Genomic DNA, 15391 nt, shown 5'->3' with positions numbered 1-15391 from the left:
TGCGTCAATAGCCTTGACTTTCCTAGGAGAAGCAAAGGTGATAACAACAATTAGAGTTGGTTGATGACTCTAATTTCATCCTTTTAGTACAAAAACTGTTTATGTAATCAATACTTTAAAGCAAGTCGATGCTTTAGAGTTGCATCTAAAGATTCTGATCTTTAGCACTTGGAAATGGAGGTAAAAGTGATATGGTCCATTATAAAGCTTCCCCAAAGCTTACCATATTTATGCTTACTGACTTTGAATTATTTTAAAGAAATCTGTGGAGAGTCTTCACTTCTGACTTAGGCTATTTGGGAATCTGATGAAAGATGCTCAAAATAAGAAAGAGAAATCACATGATTTCATACACAATTTCAGGAGATTAATGGACGACCTGAAGCTCATGCGTTCATGAATCCCAGGTTAAGGACATTTGAAAGCAGGTTTTCCAAAATTATAACACTATTTCCATTTTAAATTTCTTACCATCCTTATTCAAAATGTATTTATTTAAAGTTATTCCTCAAAATCCTGGATGATCATCAGACGTTTATACTGTTTTTACTCACTAAGGCAAAATGTTGGATTGTCAAGGGGATTGTCTATTTTGAGAATGCATCTTTCTCAAGGTCAGCTCTGAGCTGAAAGATGAAATCTGAAGGTATGCAATAGCAGACCTTCCTGACCCTTCCCTCCTCATTTCTTTTCTATCACTTTCTCAGGAATCTACTTCTGTTGACAGCTCTTGTTCATTCTATTTTTCTATCAACCCATTCTCAGGAAGGAAAGTCATGAATGATAGAAATGTATTCCTGCATCAACCTACCTCCTAGTTTTTAGGTGAAGAAACTTTGAAATGACTTTCATGTGGTATCCTCAAAGTCCCTGGGGCAAGACAAGCAGTGTCAAGACAAGATCCATTCAGGGCTGATAAGTTAATTAGAAACAGTGCCCACTGATAAAAATCTGTAATATTTGTTCTCCATAACAAGGTGGATAAGTGATATTTGTGTTTAAAAATTATTGTAAAATATTTCCAGAGCCGTACAACACAAATTCAGAACAGGATTAATGATTTCAGCCCTGGACCCGGGTCACAAGTTTTGAAAAGAGAAGCATCCATAAACTGCCCTTAGTTATATCTTTGGTTTAAACAACAGCTGAGATGGTGAATTGGGCAAAACCCCACCCAAGGAAATCAGAAAGAAAAAAAAATTAAATCCTACACACGCTTCAAAATCCTTGCTCACTCCAAGCCCCAACTCCTTCTAGAAAGTGGAAAACTGTACAACGGTGTTCGGTACAATGAAGCTGCAGGCAGAAAGGAATGTGATCCCAGATGGTCAAAATGAACAAACTTGCAGAAACAGGAAACAGGACTTCCTTCACTGATGCCTAGATATGGTTGATCTCTTGCTAGTGTCCAGTGCCACAGAACTTTAAAGGGTACTTGGGAGAATTTTGAAGAATTAGTTTTATTAACAGGAAATACCTTTTCTCTGTTCCTTGTTTCCATAAAGAGGGATTTTCCCTAAACAAAGCTAGCCTTCCTCTCCACTCCTTCAACTAATTCCTCCCTTCTCTTTATTCCTCTTTTGAAATTTGAGCTACCCTTAGAGAGCAAGCTAATAAACCCAACCTGGACCATCTCATCCTCACCCCGCTTCCTTCCCTCCCATCTCACCTTCGCCCATCCCTCCCCACCGAAAAAATAATAAGACAAGATCCAACATTGCTAAATTCACTGATGAAGCGTACAGTTTTTCATTTTCATTTTTAGGCAATTGATTTCTCTAGTGGGATAGCACTGTAATAATGGAATATTGGTCAGGTAACCAGGAAAATATAGGTGCCATATGTGGAAAGAATAGCCACTGACATTTATGTTGTTCCTATTATTTTCTGCTTTCTATTAGTAGATTCATATGTCTAGTCATATTTTTATGTAAATATGTATACATCTAGTTCCATTACTCAAAGATGGCCTTGTTTCCATCCTAAACTCATAAACATATGTCAAAATGCTATATGTGATCTCTTTGCAAGTTGTATCACTTTCACTTGGGAAGGGCAAAATATAGGTATTACTCTATTAATAAATAAACAAATGTACTCGTAAATAAACATGTGAATAAATGAATAAATACTTTCATACATTCATACATATAAACATTCACACATGCATACATACATAAAAAGAAGATGTGGAATTTAAAGAGAAGGAGAAGGGTGACTTTACTTAAATATCAAAAAAATATCTGTTGGAAGAAAAATTAGAATATCATCAGAAAATAAAATAGATGAAGTGGAGGGGACTTCCCTGATGGCACAGTGGTTAAGAATCAGCCTGCCAATGCAGGGGACACAGGTTCGAGCCCTGGTCCAGGAAGATACCACATGCTACGGGACAACTAAGCCCGTGTGCCACAATTACTGAGCCTGTGCTTTAGAGCCCTCAAGCCACAACTACTGAGCCCGCGTGCCACAACTACTGAAGCCCACGTGCCTAGAGCCTGTGCTCCGCAGCAAGAAAAGCCACCGCAACGAGAAGCCCGTGTACCACAACGAAGAGTAGCTCCCACTTGCCGCAACTAGAGAAAGTCCGAGCACGGCAACGAAGACCCAATGCAGCCATAAATAAATACATACATACATAAATTTATTTACAAAAAGGTATTGATTTAAAATAGATGAGGTGGAATGGAATGGTTTATTGCAATACTAAATTTATCTTATATGTAAACCTGGTCATTAGTATACAAAAATAAGGAATATTTAAAAAGAAGTGGTAAAAAGGAATGTTTTGACAATAAGGCAATACAAAAAAGATAACATTTAGACAAACCATCCACTGTTTATCAATTATTTATTCCTGTGTAAACACTACCCCAAAATTTAGTGGTTTAAAATGTATAGTCTTTTATTTTGTACATGATTTTGTAGGTCAAAAATTGGGGAAGGACTCGGCTGGGAAGTTTTTCTCTGATCCAGGTAGTAGAGCTGGGGCAGATGGGGCTGGAGGATCCACTTCCAAAATCACTTCACATTGTGAGGTTTTTATATCTCCATTTGATTGATCCTTAAGGCAACATGAGTTTTCCAGATCAGAGAACAGACTGATTATTTACTCACATAATGATCCTAGCACTAGCTCACCATATCCCACCCCCAACAGGTAATGCAGTGAGGGTTGGATGTAATCTGTGTATAGAGGAATTGTACCAAAGTAGAGGAACCTTGAAATTATGAATTATTGGAGCTTATATAAACAGCTGGCACAGCTACCCCTCCTCCCCTCTGCAGAGACAGAGATAGAAACTGAGAGAGAATTCTTCCTGGAGAGAGGAGGAGGTCTCTAAGTCTGTTACCATTTGCAATGTAAAGAAATGACCTTGGGAAGATAAATCTCTAAATCTCTCTGAAGGTCTCTTTCTTTAGGCTTGCTATCCTCCCCACCCTAACCCCCAGGAATCTTTACTCATAAAACCCTAACTGAGCCAAACTGTGAAAATACTAACGTTATTTCCCAACACATATATATGGCACCTGAGTTCCTGGTCTGTTGTTCTCTTTCATTCTCTCTCCCTTTCTCTCTCTCCATACCATCTTCCATGGTCTTCTCACAATGTGTGGTTCTCAGGAAAGCCATAATTCTTACAGGGTAACTAGCTTCCAAGAGGTAGGAAGCAGAAACTTGCACAGCCTATTTATCAAAGCAGTTGCAGGGCCTTCCCAGGGGTAGGGTAATAGTGTCTAGTTCTTTATGAGGTGGAAAGAAGGTGACAAGGTCATGTTGTAGAAGACATGAGATATATCACTGTGACCGTCTTTGGAAAACACAATCTGTCACATACCATAAAGACATTTTGAAAGAATGAAATTACTGCAACACAGAAATACTATAGTTGGATAGATAAAACCCATCATATGAACAAATAAATAGTAAATAAATAAATAAAATTCTGGTTAGGGTGTATTCTACTAAATATCCCAATTTATTCCCAGGTCTCCTTAAGCTGAGATATTAAACAAATGCTCCAGAGCACAGGTTATTGGACTAGTCCTTGCAGCAGCTGATCTGGTTTAGATGGCATGAGCGTCTGAGTGCACTATGAGTTCAGCTCCCTCCCCTCTCAGAGCCTTGTCCAACTAGGCGCGTTGGATCTAGGAGCTTGGCTTTACTTTGTAGATAAACTTGGGAATTGGAGACTTTCTTAGACTGCTTACAGGAAGGTCCGTTTCTGTGTACTTCTCAGCCATTTTCCATTCTCCAAGGTGTTGACTAGTCTCTGGAGACTTACAACCATTATGGGATGCTGACAAAAATTCCTGAGACTAGTTCTCTCTTACTCCAGTATCTACCTTCCACTTCTGGAGGTGAGGTACTGTTCTCCCTCCAGCTTTTTGAACCTACTTGCTGAGACCTGTAAATGCTATTTTCATTTTTCTCCTTTTCAAGTTTTAAAATAATAATAGCCAACCTTTGTTAAGTTATAAATACACTACATATATAGACGATGCATAAAGAGGCAAGGGGTTGGTGGCATAGACTATGGAGCCATATGTCTGAATTTACATTCTGCCTCCCTCTATATGTCTATACCTTGGACAATTTGTTTAATCAGTCCATGCCTCAGTTTCTACATCAGTATGATAGAACAACAACAGTACCTACCCTCATACAACTGGTGATATGATTAAAATGAACACATTAATGTAAAGTTCTTAGAGCTGTGCATGTTATATAGTAAACTACAATATGCACTATAAAACTATTGTTTATCATTGTTATTGTTTCTTTTGGAAGTAGATGCAATCACACCATCTCTCTTGAGAAATGCGAGTAGCAGGTGCCCACAGTGATGATGGATCACTTAAGCTCAGGTTTTATTCTAAATAATTCTCAGCTATTCCTTTGGTTATACATGGGCCTATGAATACATCCCACTCTGTGAACCTCTGGATTCACACTGACTGCACATGTGCTTAGATAGTTTCCCTTGCTTTTCTCTCTCTCTATGTGAATCTTACAATAAACTTCCGTGGGAACTTTAGTTCTAGGAGTCTCTTCTGTGCAACCTACTAGACACTGCTTTAATCACTTAATAATGCCACCATATTCTAATTTAATGTAAATGTGTAAATTAAATATATGTTTATGTACATGGGTACACACACGCGCGCATACTTCATTTCTACAAATACTCCAGCATTTTTTTTGTCATACTGCTCACTTTTTACCTTTTCTCTTACTCCATTTTTTCTACCTCCTACTATCCCTTGTATCTTTACCTTTCACTTGCTTTTATTTGACTCTCATTTCATGAAAGGTGAGTTTTAAAGTCCAAAATTATGAGGTTAGAGTAGATTTATGTCCAGTGATAAAGCTAATTGAGACCCGAAATGTGAGCACATAAATCATTATATTTTTATCCATTCATTACACACTCCTTCAGTTTATTTTATCTGTCATTAAAAATCAAGTGTGAGGTCAGCATTAGAAAGCATCTAATTTTGTTTCTTAACAAAATTTAATGCAAATACTATGATTTATTTTTCACTGACATTACTATATTAGTGTGAGTTGATGATAAGCAATTTACAATGGTAGACAAGATCAAGGCTTACCCTTAGGCTGATTTATCATAGTTCATATATTTACTAACAGCCTGGCAAGTGAAGCGTTTGCAAATATAATGAATTTACAATGTCTACCCATTATATCTCACCCGGTGATTAGTTAACCTATTCCTTGTATATTTGTATCTTTTACATTGTTTCAGCAGCAAATGAATAGAGCTGTATTACATCAATAGAATAAATTCCAAACGTTCAAATGTTTAACCATTCTGAAAATAAATACAATCATATGCCACAATGTATTTTACTGTTAGTTTATTGTAATACTTTGCATTCAATTTATAAACGAATTACAACTCGTAAACACACACACAATGTTAGAGCTGGAGGGAACCTTAGAAATGTTGCCCGGCTTCATTTTATAGATAAATGAAATGGCAAGAGATAGGAAATAACTTGCTCAACGTAACAGCGTTAGTTTGAAAGAGGACTTGCACTAGGCCTCCCTGACACTTTTTATTTGATAAAGTGTTTTCATTAGATACCATATTATATCATACTGAAGTTATGATATTTGTTTTGCATCTATGAATAATAATTGTTAGTAACATTTTCTAGGGGAAGACATTTTTATAAGTACTTAACAAAGTAAACAATGCTTTATATTCATTGCTATTGATGTGGATACTTGCAACCTGGGTTGATGATAGAAGTAAAAGAAAGACAGAAGTTAGAAAGATAACATGTAGTGGAGCAGAAGCTGTGTTTTTAAAAGTTTAGCTGAGGAGAAAAAGGCAATCAATAGGATGCTTTAGACATGGTACTAAAGCAATTTTATTTTTTTCTCAAGTTACCTTTATTTCAGGATGTTTTAAAATCATCTCTGGCTTATTTGATTCAGAAGCACAGAGATGCTGCCTTTTTTTTAATGACAACTATGTTGAGATATAATTGACATAACATACCATTCACTGATTTAAAGTGTACAATTTAATGATTTCTTAATATATTAGCAGAATTGGGAACCAAGAATACAAACAATTTTAGAACATTCTTACCACCTCAAAAAGAAATGCCTCACATATGAGCAGTTGCTCCCCAGTTCCCCCAACACCCCATTCCTAGGTACCCACTGATCTACTTACTGCCATTATTGATTTGCCTGTTCTGGACATTTAGTTACCGACCCTGTCAAGTCGGACTCCAACAAGGGTCCTCCTGCCGTGTGTCACTGTAGCCAGTAGAACATGACAGGTCGAGTTGGGTTCAGAAGCAAAGGAAAGCTTTATTCTTTGATCAAAGAATGGAGAGGTGCGAGCTTGCGCTCTAGAATGCACGCTCTCCCAGGAAGAAAGGCCGTGGGGATGGGGGTGGGGCTGGTGCTGCTTCATAGGGTTCCTGTCAGCAGAGAAGCGGCGGAGTTCTAGTGGGTCTGGTGCAGCTGTGCTGCTCCCCACGCGCCAGATCTCAGTGCCAGGCGCAGCATATCTGCACCCAACCCGCCACCGCCATCTTGAATCGCAGTGTCTTGCACAGCGCTTGTGCAACGCTTGTGCATGCGCGCACAGCCCTCCGAGCTGAAGTGTTGGTGCAGCCATTTCTCGCTAGGAGCCCTGGTCTGAAGTTTTCATTTCCTGGGAATTGTTAATGGTCTTTGCCAGTGACAGTTTCACATAATGGAATATTTTCAAGGTTCATCCATGTCATAGCATGTATTACTACTTCATTAATTTTTATTCCTAAATAATATATCATTGCATGAATATACCACAAATGATTCATTCATCAGTCAATGTACATTTGAGTTGTTTCTGCTTTTTTGACTAGCATGAATAATTTGCCATGAACATTTGTGTAAAAGTTTTAGGTGGATATATTTTCATTTTTCTTGGATATATACCTATCAGAATTCCTAGGTCATAGAATAGTTCTGTGTTTAACATTTGGAGGAACTACCAGGCTTTTCCAAAAGTGGCCTTTTTCCCTCAAAGTGACTGCATTATTTTTTATTTCTACCACACTGTATGAGAATTCCAATTTATGCATATCCTGTTATAATCTGTCTTTTAAATTATAGCCATCCTAGTGGATTTGAAGTGCTATCTCATGGTGATTTTAATTTCCATTTCCCTTATGCCTAATGATATTGCATATGTTTAATATCCTTATTGGCATTTTTTATACCTACTTTGAAGAAATGTCTATTGAGATACTTTGCCCATTTTAAATTGAGTTGTCTTTTTATCATTGAGTTGTAAGCATTCTTTATATATTCTAGATACAGGTACCTTATCAAACATATGACTTATGAATATTTTCTCCCATTCTATGGGTTGTCTTTTCTCTTTCTTGTTAGGGTCCTTTGAAGCACAAAAGTTTTGAATTTTGATGAAGTGTAATTTATCATTTTTTTCTTTTTTTTTGCTTGTGTTTTTGGTGTCATATCTAAGAATCATTTGCCAAATCCAAAATCATGAAGATCTACACAGAAGAGTTTACTCTTATAGGAGTTTGAATCATTAGGCCTCATATTTAGGTCTTTGAATCATTTTGAGTAAAATTTTGTATATGAATATCCAGTGTCCTAGCACCATGTGTTGGAACATCAATTATTTTGATACTCTTGTCGAAAATGAACTGACAGGGCTTCCCTGGTGTTGCAATGGTTAAGAATCCGCCTACCAATGCAGGGGACACGGGTTTGTGCCCTGGCCGGGAAGATCCCACATGCCGCGGAGCAACCAAGCCCCTGCACCACAACTGCTGAGCCTGCTCTCTAGAGCCTGCGAGCCGCAACTACTAAAGCCTGCGCGCCTAGAGCCCATGCTCTGCAACAAGAGAAACCACTGCAATGAGAAGCGCATGAACTGCAATGAAGGTAACCTCCGCTCGCCACAACTAGAGAAAGCCCATGCGCATCAACGAAGACCCAACGCAGCCAAAAATAAATAAATAAAATAAATTTATTTAAAAAAATGAACTGACAGTAAATGTGAGGGTTATTTACATTCCACTGATCTAGTCTATGTCTATTCTTATGTCAGTACCTAATTACCGTAGCTTTGTAGTAATTCTTGAAATTGGGACTTTTTCTTTTTTTTACGGTACGCAGACCTCTCACTGTTGTGGCCTCTCCCATTGCGGAGCACAGGCTCCAGACGTGCAGGCTCAACGACCATGGCTCATGGGCCCAGCCGCTCCACAGCACGTGGGATCTTCCCAGACCGGGGCACGAACCCGTGTCCCCTGCATCGGCAGGCGGACTCTCAACAACTGTGCCACCAGGGAAGCCCTGAAATTGGGACTTTTGAGTCCTTCAGCTTTGGTCTTTTTCAAGACTGTTTTGATATTTTGGTGCCCTTGAATTTCCATATGTGTTGAAGGGTAAGTTTGTTAATTTTTGCAAAGATCAGCTGGGATTTTGATAGAGATTGTGCTGAATTGAAGATCAATTTGGGCGTATTGCCATCTTAACAATATTAAGTCTTTGGTCCATGAAGATGGAATGTCTTTCCATATGTTTACATCTTTAATTTCTTTCAAAATATTTTATAGATTTCATAATATAATTTTTACCCATCTTTTATTAAATTTATTATTAAGTATTTTATTTTTATGCTATTACAAAGGGAATTGTTTTCTTAATTTCATTTTCAGATTGTTCATTGAAAGTTTAGAGAAACAATTGATTTTTGTGTATTGATCTCGTCATGCAATCTTGCTCAACTCATTAACTAGTTCTACTAGTTATTTAATGGAATCCTTAAGATTTTATATACATAAGATCATGTGGTAAAGTTTTACTTCTTTTCCAATCTGGTACATATTAATTCATTTTATACTTAATTGTCTAAGCCACAATCTCCAATACGATATTGAGTAGAAGTAGTGAGAACAGATATTTTGTCTTGTTCCTGGTTTTAGTGTGAATGCATTCATTTTTCATCATTAAGTATGATATTAGTTGTAGGTTTTAATATATACCTTCTATCAGGTTGATTCTGGTCCTAGATTAGGTTTATGAGTATTTTATCGGGGATTTTTGGTTCTGCATTTATAATAGATACATTTTGTAGTCGCTTTTCTTTTTATATATTTGTCTTTGATTTGGATATCAGTTTAATACTGGCCTCACTAAATGAGATGGGAATTGTTCTTTCCTCTTCTGTTTTTTTTTTTTTTTTGGAAGAGTTTATAATGACTTGGTGTCAGTTGCTTTTTAAATGTTTGGTGAAATACACCAGGGAAGCCATTTGGGTTTGGGCTTTTCTTTGTGGGATTTATTGATTACAAATTCAGTCTCTCCATTTCTCAAAAGTCTATTCTTCTTGAATCCATTTCAGTAGTTTTTGTCTCTCTAGGAGTCTGTATATTTCCTGTTAGTTATCTAATTTTTTAGTCTACATTCATTTATATTATTCCCTTGTAACTCCTTTTACTTCTGTAAAGTCAGTAGAAATTACCCCTCTTTTATTCTTCATTTTAGTAATTTGAATCTCTGCTCGCTTTGGTTTTGTCAGTGCTGCTAAAGATTTATCAATTTTGTTGATTCCATTTAATGTTTTATTGATATAGTTGAATTTACTTCTTCCATTTTACTTTTTGTTTTCTGTGTTTCATGCCTCTTTTGTTTTTCTCCACCATTTTGTTTTTTTTTAATAAGTGAATATTTTATAGAGTAAAATTTTAACCCCTTTAATGTTTTTTCACTACATATTTTGAGTTACTTTATTATTGATTGCTCTTAGGCTTACAATATATATTTTTACTTGTGAGAAATTGTTTCAGATTTATACTACCTTCTCGCTCTCCACTCACAGTACTCTGGTTATGCATGTGTTCCTGTGCTTAATGTTGCCCCACATTTTTCTGAGGCTATTTTCATTTCCTTCATTCTTATGCTGGCTGTTCTTCAAATTGCATACTCTATTATTCTGCCTTCACCTTTACTGATTCTGTCTTCTGACTATTCACATCTTCTGTTGATCCTCCCTAGGAAAAAAAAATTTTTTATCTTAATCATTGAATGTTTCAGTTCCAAAATTTTGACTTGGTTCATTTTTATATTTTCTATTTCTTTATTCGTATTCTTTATTTGATGAACCGTTGTCATAGCTACCTTTACTTCTTTATGCACAGTTTCTTTATTTTGCACATCTTTTTTAATGTCTTCTTTGAAATCTTTGTTAAATCTGACATCTAGGCCCTCGCACAGGCAATTTCTGTTGCTGGCAGTTTTTCCCTACATATGGGTCACGCTTTGCTATTTCTTTGTATGTGTTAAAAATTTTTGTGAAATAGGACTTCTTAGGTAATGTATTGTCACAGCTCTGGGTACTGATTCCCTCCTACCCCTCTAGGATTTGTTTATCCTTGTTTAATTGTTTATTTTTTTAGAGTCTTGGCTAGACTATTTTAGTCTTGTCTATTCCTCTACAGTATGAAGCCTCTGATGTTCACAACAGGCTCAGATTTAGGTCTGTACACAGTCACCCCAAAATGACAGTGGTTTTAACAGGGAATCTCTTTGCCTCTTTTGCAGATTTCTCTGTTAAACTGTCTGCCTTGTTTCGTATCCCACCAAGCTTAATCTCTACTACTTTGTGGCTGATTGCTCTATTGTTTTAAAAAATAGTCTAGGGAGTAAATTACCCCTCAGTGTAATCTAATTAAATTTAGGTTTCTTTGCAGGAATAGTTTATGAAACCAGTCTTTGAGATTTCTTTTGAACCCGGGAGTGGTCTTTTAAAACTCTTTTTTCCTTTGTGAACTCTGGTAAACTGGCTGACATATGGTTTACCTTCTTCTTCTCAATGAGCTACCAGCCTCTTCCTCTTAACTACTTAACATCAAAATCTCCCCTGTTTTCAATCATACCATTAGGCTTGAAGGAAAGTTCACTCTGTTTTAAATATAGTCAGTTCCCTTCAGGAGAGCTCAAAAGCTCTCTCTATTTTTGGACTACCTCATCCTGGTTAAGTATCAAAGCTAGTGCTCTAGAGTTATATAAGAGGTTGGCAATCAGATTCTCATTACAGATAGGGTGCTGGGTGGGAACGGTATTCTCTGGGTCTCAGCTTGCCACTGCTGACGTGCAACCCCTGCCCTAAGCAAGCTGGGGAAAGGGTAGTCAGGTACCCACTATATTTGGCCTGTTGATTCTGGGGTTAGCTCTTTGTCCTTTGAGTGGGGGGCTGGGTAGAGGAAGTGAGCCTCTCTGACCTCTTAGCCATACTGACCAGTAAAATTTAGCTTTTGCAACTTAAGACTTGGAAGGGGTGGTGATGTGACAAATGCTGGGCTCCTATGCTTCCTGATGAGATAACGATATTCCTTGACAAGGACCTAAGAGGAAAGAAACCTCAGGTTTTGTTCACATCTGTCTAGAGAAGAGCTTCTAACATAGAGTGCTGGTAGGTGGGGCAAGGGAGGGAGATGGTCAAGGCTCAAGTGTCATAGACCTCCATTGTTTTACAGAGATTTAGTACTTTTCTTTCAGTATTTTTTATCCTGAGAGCATTTTCTGTATGCTCTCAGGGTAACTTCCAGATACTTTTAATGGTAATTCCTTTGGTTTTGAAATTTTCACTGGTATAGTTTTGCTGGAGAATAGTTAGGGCCCCTCACTCTGCCATTCTGGAAGCTGGGAACAATTTGAATAGAGCTGTTATTTCACATAATAGGGATGGTGATTGTTTATATGTTCAACAGGTATTCTGGAAAACTTACTGTGTGCCGGAGATAGAGTCATTATCCTGACAAATATGGTATTTGCTTTCATGGATCCTATTTCTTTTGAGATTATTGCTATTAATACTGACATCGAACAATAAAATAAATGACAAATATGTATAGAAAATGAATAATAAAAGTAAGAAGCAATAGAGAAAATAAAAGTATAAAATAATATAACAGTGTAATGTGATAGAGAATGGATTGGTGTGGGGCAAGAATACTTTATGTGGTGTAATTCGGGAAGGTCTTACTAATCATGTGATATTAGAGCTGAGATTAGAAGATGAGAAGGAGACAAGTACGTGAAAAACCTAGGGAATTTTCTTCCAGACGGAGGAAGATGCCAAAATGAAGTTTTCAAAAATAAGTATGGGTAATGATTTCATACTTTCAGTCATGTTATAGGCCCTATTCTAAGTGCTTTATTTACATATTAATCCACTTTAACCCTCACAAGAATCTTATGGAATAGTATTATCTCTATTTTACAAATATTGACACTGAGGCAAGTAAATGGCAGAGCTGAGATTTAAATACAGGAAGTTTGGCTCCAGCAACTGTGCTTTTAAGCACGTGCTGATTCAACACTGTCTTTCTTGAAGTCCAGAAATTACAAAATGACATTTAACTCCTAATTGGCAGTCTTAAAAAGGGGAGTCTTATTAAAGTTTTTAGAGTGAAATAAGATTTGATGAAAGCAAGATTCTGAGTTTCAGCTATTATTGTGAGCTTTGGGATGAAAAGACAGAGTAATAGTCCAAGTAGTTAATAAGGTCAAGGGAAAGTTTCACTTTTGTTTTTGTTGTTCTTTAAAAGTTAATAGTAATCCAAGCTAGAGCTCCTATAGAAGAAGAGATTAAATATGCAGTGTAAATAATTGAATAAGGTCCCAGTGGTAGAAGGAATTGGGATGCAAAGCATAAGAAAAGTATTATAGAGAAGTTAGGCTTTGGGGATCTATTTTTTGTGTGTGGTAAAAGTGATACTCTTTGCATAGCTTAGATGTTAAGGGATTTCTTAAACTAGGAAGATAATGAAACGTAAAGCTAAGAAAGAACTTGAAATCAGATGAGGGTATAAAAAGAAATATAAATATATTTATCTTCTATCAAATAACAGTGTTGCCAAATGCCAATGGATTCCATCAATACAAATTCGATAAATATGAGTAACTAAATGTTTTTCAAATATACTAAAAACAAACATTTTCACATGATTTAAAACAATCACGTTTCTAGAAGCTGTTTTAAAATTTTGTTTATCTAATCAATGCATTATATATGTGTTTGTGGGACAAAGAGTCATTTTACTTTTAGGTTAATAGAGGACGTAAAAGAAATAAACCTTAGAGATAAGGCAGATGTACAGAAGTAAGTAATAAAAAATAAAATCAAACAAATCATGGCCACCCTTGGATTAGCTTATGTACTGAAGGGAAAAATGTATGCAATAATGAGATTCAATAATAGCCAATTACAGTAGGTTTTGTGAAGAGCCAGTTAGGGGATTGAAAACAAATATATCAAGTTCAAAAATAATTTCTGAGAGTCAACTGAAGACACTGACAAGCAATTATATATCTACATAGAAATCCAAAATTAAATAAAGTTGGCTTAGTTATCCATATAGCAGCTAATTGACCAGATGTATTCCAAAATAAGACAATCTCATATTTGCATCATAGAAGTAAATGGAATTGTTAAACCATTTTCCTCTTCTGAAAAAAGAGAGAATAAAATGAAATTTGTGAACATTAAGATAAAATTCAATATTTAGGCTTTTCAAAGCTGTGTGTTTAATACTTGATAATTTGCGGGAGTAGGGGCAAGCAACAGGTGAAAATGAAGGCTGTATAATGAAATATGAAACAATAGAAGGAGAAGAGTAAATATAAAAAAGTTAGAAGTACCTGGTGATAAAATAATGGTTTTAGGGTAGCTTTCCTTATAAGATTGAGGGGCAATAGTCACTTAAGTTTAGCCTAAAGTCAGATCTGTTTAAAAGAGGGGTAGTTACATCACAGGTAAAGGGATAGAGGAGTAAACTATTTGACATAGGAGGTTTATGCTAAAATTACCCCTGCACCCTTGGGCAAAATATTCCCAAATTTCTCAAGACTTTACCACTTCATGGGGAGATAAGAATTGTACATCCTTTTCCAGTACCGTGACAGGACTGGCATAGCTGACCAGTAAAGTCAAGAACAATTTCAAGGATTCAGACTCACATGAATGTTCAGCCTGTAGTCAATAAATAAAATTTATTGCTTATCTTTTTGCACTTTAGTATTACTTTAGCAATTAAGCTACCTTCTGAGGTATTCAACATTCAAGAAGTATGCAACTAAATAGCTAAAAGAATATATGTTGCAGCATTGTTTCTTCTAAAAATAAAAAAAAGGAAATACATTTTCATCAATTGTGTGTTGCTGTATATATTGTTGATCTCAATAAAATGGAATACAATTTAGGAATTGAAATAATACATGAATATTGGTTGACATGGAAACATTTTCACTTGTTTTTGGCTAAGACTAGTTGCAAAATAACTACACGCATGGAAATATATTTTCATTACTCTTTCTACCTATTCTGACTACCCTCTCAACCACAGGTAATCTAAAAGTGTTAATGTGGCTTTTTATTTTAGTACCTTTATATAATGGATATAGCTGTTGTTGTGCATGTGTTGTTAATTTACATAATCCTTATTGTGATATTACCCTACTTGTTGCATGTACATTATATTCTTTTTAAGATAAATCTGTTTCCTTATGTCAATATGATTTTCACTGTTCTAAATATTGGTTAGATACTTCATTTGTCTTATACTGTTGTTGTGAGTGAATCTCCAAATAATCCTCAATGGACATGAAGCGTGATCAAGACATAAACCTTTGTTGTATAAACCACTGACTTTTTAAAATTTACACCAAAGTGTAATGCAGCTTATATAGACTAATTCATTCGATTTTGAGATTAAGGTACAGTAATGTCATAAAATGAGCTGAGTAGCTCAAGATCCTTTTTTATTTTCTCAAAGAACTTTGCAAGATGTAAATTAGTTGTTACTTAAAACAACTAATTTTGTT

This window comes from Leucopleurus acutus, assembly GCF_964270905.1.
Source record: "Leucopleurus acutus genome assembly, chromosome: 3".
Taxonomy (NCBI): Eukaryota; Metazoa; Chordata; class Mammalia; order Artiodactyla; family Delphinidae; genus Leucopleurus; species Leucopleurus acutus.
Note: the sequence above shows the minus strand (reverse complement) of the source record.